The sequence below is a fragment of the Plutella xylostella genome, chromosome 4, assembly GCF_932276165.1.
Source record: "Plutella xylostella chromosome 4, ilPluXylo3.1, whole genome shotgun sequence".
NCBI lineage: Eukaryota > Metazoa > Arthropoda > Insecta > Lepidoptera > Plutellidae > Plutella > Plutella xylostella.
The window spans coordinates 8,151,352-8,167,085 of NC_063984.1; positions in this window are offsets into that span (position 1 = coordinate 8,151,352).

The following is a 15,734-nucleotide window of genomic DNA, read 5'->3' on the forward strand; positions in this document are numbered from 1 at the left end:
ACAGGCTCTGCCTAGCTTGGGGTCGGATGGCCGTGTGTGAGATGTCCCCACATATATATAATATATATATATATATAATTTAAAAATCAATCCCTGTCGGTTACATAACCGACAATGGAGAAATTGGCACTAAGGTTGACAGTTATTCATCGTAGCGAGCGTAGACGCTATCATAGTTGAAAGGTTTAGAATTTGCTCTGTAAACAATATAATGGTAAAGCAAATAAAAGTTTATTTTATTTCTGTTTCAACTCACTGTTAGGTTTTAGAGTAGCAAAAATATACTAGAATCAATAACAAAAGCAATATGAAATTATAAATTGTGTTTGTTTCAAATTTCACTGAAGCTATAGGACGCTTGGTTTAAATAAATAAAAATTGCCTTCGCACTCGCGGCTTACGTAACGTAAGTTTGTACGAAATTGATTTATAAGAAAATAAGCTACATCGCTGTTTGCAAACTTTTATATTGACTTTAAACTAAAATATCCTTGGTAAGGTACAAACGTACATAATATTTATTTAATATGTAATAGACTTACTATTATGTACGTACGTAACATTACAGTACATATTAAGTACTAGCATAGAATAACGAGTACTAGTACTACTGTACTTGTTATTCTATGTTGCTAGTAAGATGTAATTACGAGAAGAGAACTGAGCTCTAATCAGCAAATCGAATGTCCAAAACAGAATTTTATGTTTTGAAACTATAAAATAAAAAAATACTTTCTGTATTGCTACCAAATACTTTATTTCATATAATTTACCTTTTCTCAACGTAATGTATAGGTACCTACCGCTGTAAATTAGCTTTATAATGGAGTTTGCATCAAAGAGATTTTCGTTCATAATAACATCACTCAATTTGTTATTTTCCAACTCGTGTAACAATTTCAAACAAGAATATACTTAACTACATCTCACATATACATACAATTATATTATAGCTATATTATACCTAAATAATTTAAAACTAATTGCGAATTGAAAAGAAATTGGATCTTCGAAACGATAAGCGCGTTAACAATATCCAAGATCTCAAAATAATAAATTATATTTCAGTAATCCAGTAAGCAATTGTACCCTTACGATGTTTGTTACAAACTCATTTATAATTCGTTAATTTTAACACGAAGCGTGTTGGAGTTATTATTATTATTCACAGTTGAGTCAATGATTAACAAAGATATTGAGATTGAGAGAGTAATCAATCAAAGAAGGAAAACCACGGATAATATTCGTCATATGAAAATGTATCACGTATTCTCAGCATCTTATACCTAATAATTATTTAATTATCATTCCTAAACATAACTTATTTATTCTATCTATTACTAACTTTTAATTCGATGTAAGTTTCAATTTCAACAGTAAATATATTCTTTTTCAGAATTAGTTTCATTTTCAATGGTAGGTCTCGGGGAAAACCTGTAGCTAAATTAGTCAATAATATAATGGCGTTAATTCTGGAAATATTTCCATAATCTGTACATTGAGTACATTGACAAAGATTTGTTTGTCCCTGAATGAACTCGGCTTAAATAATTCACTATTATTGGAAGCGGAGTACTTGTAAACACGTGTTTTGTATTGATTCCGGCGTTTCCCTGAAAGGTCTTTACATACGTTGTGATCGCCTTTATTAGACGTTTCCACAACACCTACGCACAACATGAACAAACCATGGTACTACGACGCGAGTCGCGACGCTTCTTAGATATTATTTTACTTATCTACTTTTACTTTATCATTTTGGTAACGTGAATCAGGATAATTTTGTAAATAATTTACAACAACAAAAGCCTTTGATAAATAAATATGGCACTGTATTTTTATGAATAAAATCGAAAACATCCAAAATTGGCGCCCAACGTGGACTGGCAATAAATCAGTTGTCGCCCAACGAGGGACGGAATACATAGGTTGGCATTGGCATTGGCACCCAACGTGTGAGAGACATAGGTACCGCCAAAAAGAACCAACAGTATGAATTCAGAAACGTAGGCATGCTAAAGTTATCTACTACCATGTACCGCGTTACTTGTAGTTAGGTACCTACATACTTTTATAAACTCACATGTATACTTAATTGTATGAAAGTAAGGACCAGTCATTGGTACACAGAATTAACGAAACTGACAATAAGGCACAACACATCTCACGTTGCGTTTACCGAACAAAACAAATAATGAGTAATTAGTAAAATAATAATAGAGCAGCTAAGTCAACAGTAAATATTTACATTGCATGTCGAGCGAGCAGTCGACATTGGGCGGCGGGGACGGCATGAGGAAGGGCATGGGCTGCAGCGGGGCGGGACTGGGCGCCGCGGCGGGCGGGGGCGGCGGCATGCCCCCCGCGCCCGCGCCGCCGCCGCCGCCGCCGCCCCCGCGGCCCCAGTTGATCAGCAGCGCCGTCACCGACGTCGTCGGCTTGTCTTTCTTCGCCAAACTAGACATGGCCATCGTGTTGCATCTTCACGTAACTTGCACCATAGAGTATAATATTGACTTGCACTACACTGGATGAATTCATTCACTTTGCTCAGGCCGCAGTGCTCACCGAATTATACCTTTACTGTCGAGTACCGTGTAAACTATACTGTAGATGAATATGAGTGTTCAATATCACAGTGACGCAGGCGAGCGTCAGCGCTGACAAGCAGGCGTCGCTGTGACATTGTGATAGCGACTGTTATTACACCCGCGCTATCGAGCTGCAGGCGACAACAAAGACTCGACGCTCGCACCTCGCACCGCCACTCGTTTGATTCAAACTATTATTCTAGTGCCTAGTTAGTGCGCGCTACTCAACGAGCGCGAAATTGACAAAAAAACGTTCACCCGTCAACTTCCGCGCAGTTACCGCGTGAAGGTCTCACCTCGCTCAAGGTCCGCATACAATCATACGAGTACCTTACGTGTATAAATTTGATTTAAAAGTTGGAAAAAGGTGTACGGATTTGTAGCTGCATACGTACAGGATAAACGGATATAACTTATGAAATGAATATAATTTTAGCAAACCTATAACCATTTATTTATGCACGTATTATCGCAGTATCATTATGATCAGTAGCTTGATTTCATGTTGGCAGCGTACTGTGTTTCTGTAATTAAGTTTTTTTATGTGTAACTCGATGCTGACTCTGGGGCTAACATTGCTTATTGTGTACTTATTGCATCTGCTACAGTATCATTATTAAATATTTAACTTCTGTTTTTTTTATCAAAAGAGTACCTAACTGACCATTTATTACCAACCAACTTATTCAAATTTAATCCTTTACCAAAATGGCACGAACCTTTATGTTCACATGAATCAAACTGTTTATTCAAGATCATGTCCAAGTCGTCGCATCAGGCCCCTGCCGTCTTGGCAAATATTTCAACAAACAACCCGAACCGAATTTCTAATACAAATAAAAATTCACTTCATATTTTTTGTCCACCATATACCAGATGTGTAATTTATAAAATGTACAGCCAGTAGCAAAGCCAGTAAGCGGAGTCCATCAACCGGGTGTACGTTTCGTTGATAAAGGGTTGAGTGTCGTCCAGGAAGGCAGAGCTCACCCGCCCGGTGTCAGATTACACCAGCTGATAGCTACCACGGATAACTGCCACCAACTTTCATATTGTACATGTAAAATTATGAATGAAAAACAAAAAGAACGGAAACAACAAAAAACTGTATCAACGACTTTCATTTTCTGTAAGTACATAGTTAAGATTCGACTTTTGAGTTAGTATCATACTTAAGCAGTTTTCTATGAATGTAATCTAGCTTTAAAACTATGTACAAGACGTAGGTTAAGTATACAATACGATCTCGAGGGTGTTTACGGACTGTCTTGCCCAATAGTTGAACGACTTATCCCGTAGAGGAGGCTGAATTTAGACAATACTTTACATAATCATGTAAACATAGTTACAGAATAAAACAAAATGAAGTTTCAAACAGCGGAGATAATTATGCAAAATCAACTAGAGCTTACAATGATATTAAGTTGTTTAGACAATTTTACAATGTCAACACTACACTATATGCAGGGGCAGTACAGCATCTTAAGACAAGACTCATAGCTACATCTGCAAAGAGGATGCGGTAAATACACCACTGTACAAAACGAACACAATGTCATCAACACCATCAATACAGAGAAAAAATAACAATGTCCAGATATCAGAATAAAATCCACCATAATAATATAGCGATGCAAGTAGAATTTTATGACTGTTGAATGTGATCGTGGAGGCACATTAATCCCCACCGCAGACGGCAAGCCATCCAACCGGTCCATAACTTTTCTCGATTCATTGAGAGTAGTTTTCGATCATTGCAAAACTTTATTTTATATTTTGTAAGGCACACCACACAATGTGACCTCACGCAAAACTGGATATCAAAGCAGTATCCCAAATGCATGTGTAATTAGTAAAATATTTGATAAGGGTATTGACTGTCTCATCAACACTCACGCCCAACCCGAATCATCCGAGCGAAAATCCTCTAATCTCAATAGCCGTCACAGACATACCATATATGTGCGTATGCGTGTATATTTATACGAGAAATCACATAACCCAAAGCCGTCAATCACGCGGACAGTATCCTAGACGACGAAGCTGCGAAATGGATACCTCTCTATTATGTGAGGGCTTGGTGATATTGTTATACCCTTTTACCATTAGCCATACGTGGGCGGTGAAGTTATTGACGGTACACCGACGAATCAATAATACTCATTATAGAAAACGCGCCGGTGCGACAAAACCCATACACGAACACTTGTTTCAAGCGAACTACGCACGAAATGTGCCAGACAAAGGACAGCCATTAACTGATTGCTGGAATTGATGGCCAACAAAACATTCACAAAGGAAATTGCTTCCAGAATGACTAAGCGACGTTTAAAAATGCCATCATTAGCGGTAATAAAGGAACCCAAAGGTTCCATATATGCTTCAACGAAAATTTTGTCAATACTCAGGAACCCAAAAATTTCTTGAAAGCATAAACAATGGAGTTCTTTTTCTTGGATTGAAACGCCAGTTTTGCAATTCGCGATATCTGTTTTACACAAGCAGCTCACGATCAGCGGCCGGCCACTTGGAATCCCATAGGTAAGTGAAAAGTAAAAGAGGCGCAACTTCATTTCAGGGATACGATAAAGCAAGACATGCGTCAAGCTGGTGGAGCAGTGCGATCGATCCGCACCGACCTTGACTGACGTGCTCCCGCCAGCCATAATTAACATTGACAATAGCGTCGCGCCTGACCCCCCTCTTTCTGACTTTCCTTTTCACTTTCGATTAACACCGTATAAACGATTTAAGTGGGCGTGTCTATCTGCCTCTTTAATTTTGTATCAAGTTTACGATCCAAAGATCACACATTTGACGATAATAATCATAATAACCATGGCGATCAATTGGTAACAAACATATCTCCTGTAGACCTTGACGTTTGCAAGGAAGCGGTCATCAGTGACCGTTGAAGATAGTATTGCATTTGAGGATGTCTGATTGAGGTTGGTGTGTCGTGCAGCGGCGGCGGCGCGCGGGTGGCTGGGTGAGTCAGGCGCGGGGGCGACGTGCACCGGCCACTCGCCGCGAGATATGGGTAAACGGAGCGCGGGGCCGGCGGGGGCCTGCGACCTTGGCGATCCGCTGACGACTACAGGTGTTTTTTTTTATTTGCACTTTGTTTTAATACGAGATCGCTGAGCGATGCTGACTTGGAAATGCCGGACTCGCGAATGCACAGCCGGAACTTTTTGCAAACAAATGGCTATGGATTTAATTTGTGGGTAAAACAAAATATTTCTATAGGATATTTTCATCAACGTACTTGCACATAAACAACGAATCTTAAAAGTCTATATTATGGAGTTATTGATTGATGCTGTGAAAAGTTCATCTTCTTACTATTCGTTCCACCTTCCACCTCTCCTTTAGGATTCATTTTGTCATATCATGTTTCTTATTTCCACGACTATCATTCACTGAAACTTTCTGGGTCCCTAAGCTCCGAACTATAAAAAAACCTTACAGATTACATCATTAAGTTATACTGCGAATTTAAGCGTTTACTATTTAAAATCAGGATGATGATCATCAGACCCATAACCAAAATCAAGACTTTTTAAGATATTGACTTAGACTTTGGCCTAATGATGAATTGTTTTGATTATAAGGTGATGCATCTATGTGAAGGAAGATGTTACCAATCACATTGACAAGTTTTACATTAGCCAATAGAGGAATTAAAACTGTTTCGCGACGGCAAAGTCTCACTTTCTGTGATGAATGGAATTGTCTAAATAGTCTAATTTACACAAGTGAGGTTACATAATGGAATGGCAGTGTGTCGGAGGCCTTGGCCGTGACCACGGCGGCCGCGGGCGTGACGCGCGCCGCGTCATCGTCACGACAATCACAAACCATTTTGGCCAACACCAAATATTTTGTTTCACAACAAAATAAACTGATATCTTAGCAGTAAGCATCCTTCTCACATTCTTGTCTAAACGGCGAATGTGCATCAGCTATTACTGCCAAATTGGATAGTTAGTGCTACAGTGCCACAAACTTATCTGTTCCGGTGAGAGCGAACTAAATTGATCCATATCTCATTACTTACTAATGAATTGTATATTATAAAAGATTAGATGGGTTTATTAAAACCGCAAGAGCGAATTAACAATGCGAGCAAACACAAAATCTTATAGAATTATAAAAATATTAGACATTTATGTGAGCTGTCACCGGAACAGATAAGTTTGTGGCACTGGGTGATTCTCCAAAAATGGCTCCAAAAGCATAATTTCTTTGGCGCATTTTTTTTTTCATGTTGTTTGAATATTATACCCCACATATTGAAGAGGCTTTAGACCTCTTTAGTTATCTCTTATTGGCCCTGAAATCTATCGAGCCGATTCAAAGTTACAGCGATTTTAAACAATTTTGGGCCAATGAAATTAGATTGGCACCAATGAAATTAGAAAACACACCAAAGAAATTATAAAAGGTCCCAAAGAAGTTAGTTTTAAGAACAAAGAAATTAGAAATTGTTTTAAAGAAATTAGTTTTATACGTAGATTGCAAATAATACACAACAAAACTAAAAATCACGCATATCTTTATTTGTTTTTAACATAATTACCTGATCACGTAAGGGTGCAAGGATTCTAAACATCCGAATGAACCAATTGCCAACCTCACCTGCCCGTGGTGCACTCTGCTAAATAACAGACGAGGCTCTGGCGACCGGATGATGGGAGTATAACCATCCAAAAACAGCTACTCTAAATCCCATAGGCCGGCGATGGGCAGCAGCGTCACCGGTATAAAAAAGTGTAAAGAGGACGAGGACACGATGTCCCTGGAGTCCGGCCACATGTCCTACCATCAGGAGGGCGACCAACTGTCCCAAGGTGGCGTAGGATTCCTCGTCAACAAGACCCTTGTCAACAACGTAGTGGAGATCAGCAGTGTGTCAAATCGGGTAGCGTACCTAATACTTAAACTAACCGAGAGGTATTCCTTGAAGGTCGTACAGTTATATGCATCAACCTCGGCACACTCTGACACAGAAGTCGAAGCAGTATACGAGGATATCTCTAGGGCATCACGTGTACTGCTAGGACCCAATACACCGTTGTGATGGGGGACTTCAACGCCAAAGTGAGAGTACAAGAATGCGACGATTCGAGGGTAGGATATCATGGCTTTGGTAGCAGAAACCAGAGAGGGCAAATGCTTGTAGACTTCCTCGAAAGGGAGGGGCTTTCTTTCTGATGAATTCTTTCTTTGAGAATCGGCCCCAGAGGAAGTGGACATGGGCAAGCACCAATGGTAGGACGAAAAACGAAAAAGACTTCATTATGACTGACAAGCTGCACATTTTCAGATATGTCCCAGTGATCAATAGGTTTAAAACTGGGAGTGATCACCGACTTCTCCGAGGCACTCTGAATATCAACTTCAAGCTGGAGAGGAGATGTCTTGTGAAGTCGACCCTTCGTCCCACACTGCACCAAATTGGAGCTGTCAACACCAGCTTCTAGAGAGGTCTACAGTTCTTCAGAAGGGTGACCAAACCCTTCTGAAGAACTATAGACCGATCTCGCTTTTAAGCCATGTATACAAGCTGTTCTCAAGGGTTATCACGAATGGTCTTTCCCAAAAGTTAGACGAGTTTCAGCACCCGGAGCAGGCTGGGTTTCAAAAGGCTTTAGTACAATAGACCACATCCACACAGTAAGGTAGATTATACAGAAGACCGAAGAGTATAATCAGCCTCTGTATCTAGCTTTTGTGGACTATGAAAAAGCCTTCGACTACATCGAGATCTAAGCAGTTTTGGATTCTGGACTGGCGCTATATCGAGGTGTTGAGGTGTCTGTTCAATGCCGCTACTATGACTGTCCAAGTACAGGACCACAAGACAAGACCTATCCAACTGAAACGTGGAGTGAGACAGGGGGATGTGATATCTCCGAAACTGTTCACCAATTCACTGGATGTCTTTAAGACTGGAAACGACATGGCATATGTATAAATGGCGAGTACATGTCACACCTCCGCTTCGCGGACGACATCGTTATTATGGCAGAATCTCTGCAGGAACTTAGCTGGATGCTAAGTGGCATAAATGCTGCTTCCTGACGTGTAGGCCTCGGTATAAACTTGGACAAGACGAAAGTCATGTACAATGCTCACATGAAACCGGAGCCGGTCGTCGTTGGTGAGGCAACAATCGAAGTTGTGCATGAATACGTCTACCTCGGGCAGACTATTCGGCTAGGCAGAAGCAACTTGGACAAGGAGGCTGCAAGGCGCATCCAACTGGGTTGGGCTGCATTCGGGAAACTTCGTCACATATTCTCCTCATCCATTCCTCAGAGCCCGAAGACAAAAGTCTTCAACCAGTGCGTCCTGCTAGTGATGACATATGGTGCTGAGACGTGGACACTGACGGTAGGACTGGTCCACCGATTTAAAGTAGCTCAGCGTGCTATGGCTCTCCATAGAAACCCCAAGCATAACTCTCTAGTTATGCTTGGGGTTTCTCTGATGGATCGTATCAGAAATGAGGTTATCCGTCAGAGGACTAAGGTACCAACTTAGCTGTCAAAATGCAACCAGAAGTGGCAGTGGGCTGGTCATATCTGCCGAAGAACCGATAATCGCTGGGATAGACGAGTTCTCGAGTGGAGACCACGAACAGGCAACAGCAGCGTGGGACGCCCTCCTGCCCGCTGGACTGACGACCTTAGGCGGGTAGCCGGTAGTAGTTGGATGAGGAAGGCCGAGAACCGAGTGTTGTGGCGCTTATTGGGAGAGGACTATGTCCAGTGGATGATTATTGGCTGATGATGATGATGAGAGAATTAACCATAATAGACATTGAATGCATAAAGTTAGCGTTATTAATGGTGTTTCATACTCAATACTAATTTCTTTGTATCAAAACTAATTTCGTTGGCGCAGAATGCCAAAGAAATCCAAAGAAATTATTGCCAACGAAATTAGAAATCATCACTTAAAATTTATTTTTACAGAAAGCTGATGTACAATTGGAACCTCTTATTGACACGTGCATACTGTTTGAATAGACATACGTGGACAAAAATATGTATGCAACAAAAACAAATAATAGCATGAAAGTAACAATCGAAGAAATTAGGCACTTACCTGACCAAAACCCGTTATGGCGCAAAAAAAAAAATTTTTCGTCATACTCCGTAAACTTACGCTCCTCTGCTCCTGGTCGAAGATAGTGGGGGACTGAAGGGTGAGGGACGCATGGTGATTGTGTCCGGTGATCGTTTAAACGCAGAGTAGGAAGACGGTATCGTTACGCCAAAGAAGTTAGTTTTTTTTCTCGGACAAAATTTAATGCGTTATATTTTTGAAAACTAAACCTAAGAGTGAATAGAAACCTAATTTACAATTACCATAAGTATCTGTTATAATGATAACATATAAATCATAAGCTTATTTTACTTTAAAAAGTGAGTTTTTCTTGACCTAAAAATAAAATCAAGTGAAGGACGCGCCAAAGAACTTATGATATTGAGTTTTAAAAAATCATTGTCGTTTTCTTTATAAATTTATGCATTACATTACTAATGTATAAAAACGGTCACAAGATACATTATTTAAAAAAAAATACATCCTGGTATAAAACTATCAATTTCATGTATTTTATGGCTTGGACATACCTAAATCGCGTCATTTGAGAATCACCCCACTATACATGGGTAAGTTTATAAAAATCCATAGATAATCCATTCCAGCGAACTTTGCACAGGGCTCATATTTTGTGGTCCCCTCCCAATAATGCCCTCATAGTATTTCCCATCGAGAAATCACTTGGTCGTGTATCGTAAGTAAACTTTTCAACTTGGATGAGTTCTAACAAAACGGGCAATTAAGTTCATTAAATAATAGCAAACGAGTCTGCGAATAAGAACTGGTTGTTGATTATAATAGTTGGAACAATATAAAGTTTTTGAGGTATTACAAAAATAAGGAAATAGGGTAATGTTAATAAGAAATTAGTATGCCTAAAGTGTAATGTGAGTCTAGTAATGAATTCCAAAATAGCAGAAGTCCTTGACAATGTACACTCGTCTGCCGTTCTATTACTTGATAATATACATTTTTATAGTAATTTAATTAGTGCTTTTGACATCATCTATAAAGAGCACGTAAACTGGTATGATTTAAATACAGTCAACAGCAATAGTAGACAGTGATTTCAAGCTACATTTTTTTTCTAATCTGTGTGAATCAAAATTAAAAGTGATTTCAAGAGACACAAGATTTTGATTGAGAAAAATAATCGAGTTTCTCTAAAATAGGTTCTTCGGTACTTTTAATAATCAGAATACCGGTCAGAATATGAGAGAATCAGGGAATACAAAATAAATATGTAGTTGTATTTTGTAATGAGGCGAGCAATCAAGAACACGGTTGATGTGCGAATGGTCTTTATTATTAATATGAAGTACGTATTAGGTACCTATGTATGGAGGGAAGGTGTTGCCACACTACACCTTCCCCCTTTTCGAATAAAAAATGTTACATAATTACATTTTTTCAATTTTTAATATGAGTCGGTAATTGTTAAAATAGATTTTTACAAATAATTACAGATACAGAATAATCAGACATTTAAATTTCGTTCTTCTCCAAGGTTACTAATATGTTACTACTTAAGTTCACAAAATTACTTAAAATTGGTTGCTTTTAAACAAAAAAAAATACATTTTGAATCTTTTTATATACAGGAAAATCCTAATTTAAAAAAATATGAAAACTCGGGTATGTTATTAGTTACGTACAAACTCTATATAAATATATAAACATTAAAACTTAATTTGATTTTATAGAAATAAGTTATTGCAAGTGTTTTTGTATTGAACACAAAAATTTACCCACATCGCTGACATCAAAGCTTTTTTTTTTTTTCATTGAATACACATGCTTAAACACGTAAAGTTAACATAAAAGAATTTAAGTGTGCACTTTATATCTAACAAATAATAATATAATTTCCTGCCTATGAATATTTTTTCTTTTTTTATACAATTTTAGTTATGGATATCTAAATATATACCAAGTATTAACATAATATATTATCAATTTCCAATTGCAAATTCTGATACTGAAAAGATTTATTATGATAGTGCACACATTAATACAATATAAAATGAAACAAAGAGTACAATTATAAGTTTCCTCAAAACTAAACATATTTTATCTTAACATAAAGTAATGTTGAATGACAAACCAATAAATGAAGAATATTTAACATTATGTATGTTATTACTGTTATTATTATTTGATATTCATCATGTTGAATGAAGTAAGTAATAATCATATGAAATCAGTTGAAATATCATATTCTTAAAAATACACGAATGATTATACTTTTGTTTAACTTAAAACTACTTATAACGTACTGTTGACGCATTGTTGACGACTCGCTTGTTGATAATTGCTTACCCAAACATAAATGTATTTATTAATCTTTAATAAATCTCTATTTAAAAATCTTTTATTTTTATTACATCTGTATAGCTGTATATGTATAGGTACCCTTAAAATGTATTACTCTAACTAAATCATAGTAATTTATTTAAAAAAACAATATTAAATGTTTCGATATTCATGATAGTTATTTAGTTTCAATATAATTCAACTCAGTACATAGGTACTTGCCCTACAAGAAACTCATTTAACACAAATTGTGTCCAACTAAAATTCAAAATTATCTAATGATTATAGAAGGATTTGTCCTTGATTGTACTTTAAAATTGTTAAAGAAAATTATTCATTTATATGATTTATTTACTACATACTGACAGTCGGGTTGCCCACTTACCCGACAACTCTCTCAGCACAAGCTTGCTTGTGTTGGGGTCCACCAACCCGCACTTGGCCAGCGTGGTGGACTAGGCCTAAACCCTTCCTTCATTGGAAGGAGACCCGTGCCCCAGCAGTGGGGACGTAATGGGTCGTGATGATTTACTACATTATGATTAAAACTTTCTAATTTTTTAAAAAAATTTACTGACGTAAGTTATTAATTCAATTCATTATAACCTTATTTCTTTCTCTTTCTATATTAAAAAAATATATATTTATTTCGTAATTTACTATACTTTATTTCATTTATTTCTTTTACTTTCAAAATCATCTTTATTTATCTATACTTCATTTCATTTATTTTGCGTATGTATTTCATCATTCATATTCTTTTATTTTCAAAATCATCTTTATTTATTTATACTTTATTTCATTTATTTGCGTATACTTTTCTTCATTCAGTTTCTTTTATTTTTAAAGTCATCTTTTATTATTTATTTATACTTTATTTCATTTCACACATACACATTTACGAAAAGGTACATATAATTATTTCCACTCTTTGGTGGGCCAGGCCTGGTCTTATTATTATTTATTTATATATTTATCTGTAGGGTACGCAAAACAACGAGAGTCGACTCTATAATAATTATAATATAAAAAACACATGTTCCATAAATATTACAAGGGCACATTTAAACTAGCTCTACTCTTAGGCAATTCCAAAATTCTTCACGGAGGGTTCTCGACCGCACTATGATCAGAAATAAGGACGTGACACCTTGTTGTACCCTACCATATGTACCTTCGATGACTTTGCTATTAACTTTTTATTTATATAAGTCCTCTGACCATACGTAATCGCTAATTATCTAAGTAATTGCGCTCTGTATGTCCCTTACTCGTATTACCTTCTTTATATTACTCATATCCTTTAGAATCCTTCGGCCAATAAAATATTGTTAACGCTTGGGTGATCAGTCCAATTGTTTATCAACGTCTTAGAGACCAAAGTATCCTCAACCATACATTTCTCACGTGCACATGAGCTACTGAACCTTCATACATTACCATATATTCTTTATCATTGCTTACTCATGATCATTTTCACCATAATTCATACATCTCCATTCAATTAACAATACTTTTCAATCCCTAGACTCAAAAGAGTACTAAACAATATTTATACTTGTACATCGATACCTATACCCTTCGCTTATTTACATACGACGACGACAAGACGATTCGTACCTAATCATCATTTCTTGGAACGACAAAAAGATCTTTAATACTACCTCTAGCCGTGTCTTTGCTCGCAAAATAAACTTTATACTCTATATTTTCCTTATCTTTCTTCTATTACGATTTCGTTTTCTTTTTAAACCATTATGTTTACGTAACAATTTCTAATATTATTAATATATTTTTATTCTTTACATTCCAAACTTTATAATTTCTATTTAGGTATGGGTAGGTACCTATACTATACCAGTTATGTATATATATTTCAAAATCATATTTCCTAATTTAATTCTGGTACGTAGTTATAATGTTTTTGTTAGTTTACTCAATTTATTTATTATTTATTTATCCATATTCTGTAGTGACGTACGTGTCATTCCGAGATACTGTACATTTCGAATAATTTGTATTGAAAGTTATGTTAATACTGGAACTTCGTTATACTATTGAGATATATAATAGAAAAAATTACCAATGCCGACTTTTTAAATTATTTTATTTTGTGAAATTTGTACAGGTGGTCAGGTTTCTCTGAATCTAACTATACGTAAGTATTTATTGTTGCATCGAGACATGAAATAGTTTCCCAATATGCATGATCATCAGATTCCTCACTGCATGCGCGGCGGATCGAAATACGATATCTGTTGAGCGTGTGACCATTTTTGTGAGAAGTATGTTTTTGTTATATGGATTCAAAGAATAATGCTATGCATCGCTCCAAATATGTAATTGAACTTTGATACGATATTTTTATACCTAATAAGAAAATGGGGAAAAATACTATCGGGTTGCTATTGCAAGACTATGACAAACTCTTTATCTTTACTTTATTTTCTTTACTTACAAGAAAAATTGTTATGACGGGTTTAAAAAAAAAAAAATCTAATTACTGATAAAATACATATAGTTTTTGATTAAGTATGGTTAAACGTACTCATACATACGTAGGTATGAAATAAGTATTTACGCGGGATTAACTTTATTACTAGAATTAAAATATAAAGTATTTATTGAATTGCATATTTACGTACTATTAATTTCATTTGAGCAATATCTGTCTCATAGTGGATTATTTAATTAATTGATTTTTATTTTTCTATTTCACTTTTTATTTGATTAAGTATTTATAATTGTAAATTAAGTGTAATAAAATATTTTATTTCTTATCTTCGTATCTATAATATTATGTGATTTAATAAATGAATAGCGGTTTAATTTTTAAATGCAAATAATCAATTTAATATAGCTAAAAAAATGGCTAGTCTAGGAATGTTTTTATAGTACCAAAGTTTATTTTGAATTCAAGTAAGTATAAATAGGAAATTGTGCAATGCATTGAATTTGTAATTTGGATTATTTTATATTTTAAACAAAAATGTATCTATTTAAGTATATAATTTAATTTATTGAAATTTGATTAGGTTAGCAGTTTAATTTTGAAATTTGAATAGTACTTTGACGGAATTTAGACATTTTAAATTAAAAAATATTTTCGATCAATTTATAAAAAATAAGGTAAGATTTTCTATTATTATATATTTTATTATTTGGTAATTTTATGAGTTCCATTATTTATCGGTATCAATATGTTTATCTTTTAGACATCAAAATATTTTTTTATGAGATTTAAACCAAAGTATTTTTTTTTTGTTTTGAAAAAATGAAATTTTGCATGTAGGTACTTTAAACCTGTAAAATAAAATATCCTGAAATGAAATATAATATTATGTGATATAAAAATTGACAATAAGTATCGACACGTACGATAAGTATTTGATTTTCTTATAATTTTTACTAGATTTACTTGATGAAATTACCTAGTCGTCAACAAGCGTCAATAACTAATTACATATATCTTTTCCCAAAGAAAATAAACATGCAACAATTTATAACTGAATTACTAATATTAATACTTTAGAACTGAATTACTATTTAAGCATTCGAATACTATTTATTCTTACTGAAATATTTAGGTATGTATTCATCTTCTACATAAAATTACAAAAATACTTTACTTATATTTTGACAACAATAACTTTACGAATTTAACGAATTTAACTGAACAAATTTAAATCAACTCCAAAAAAAAGAATTTAAATA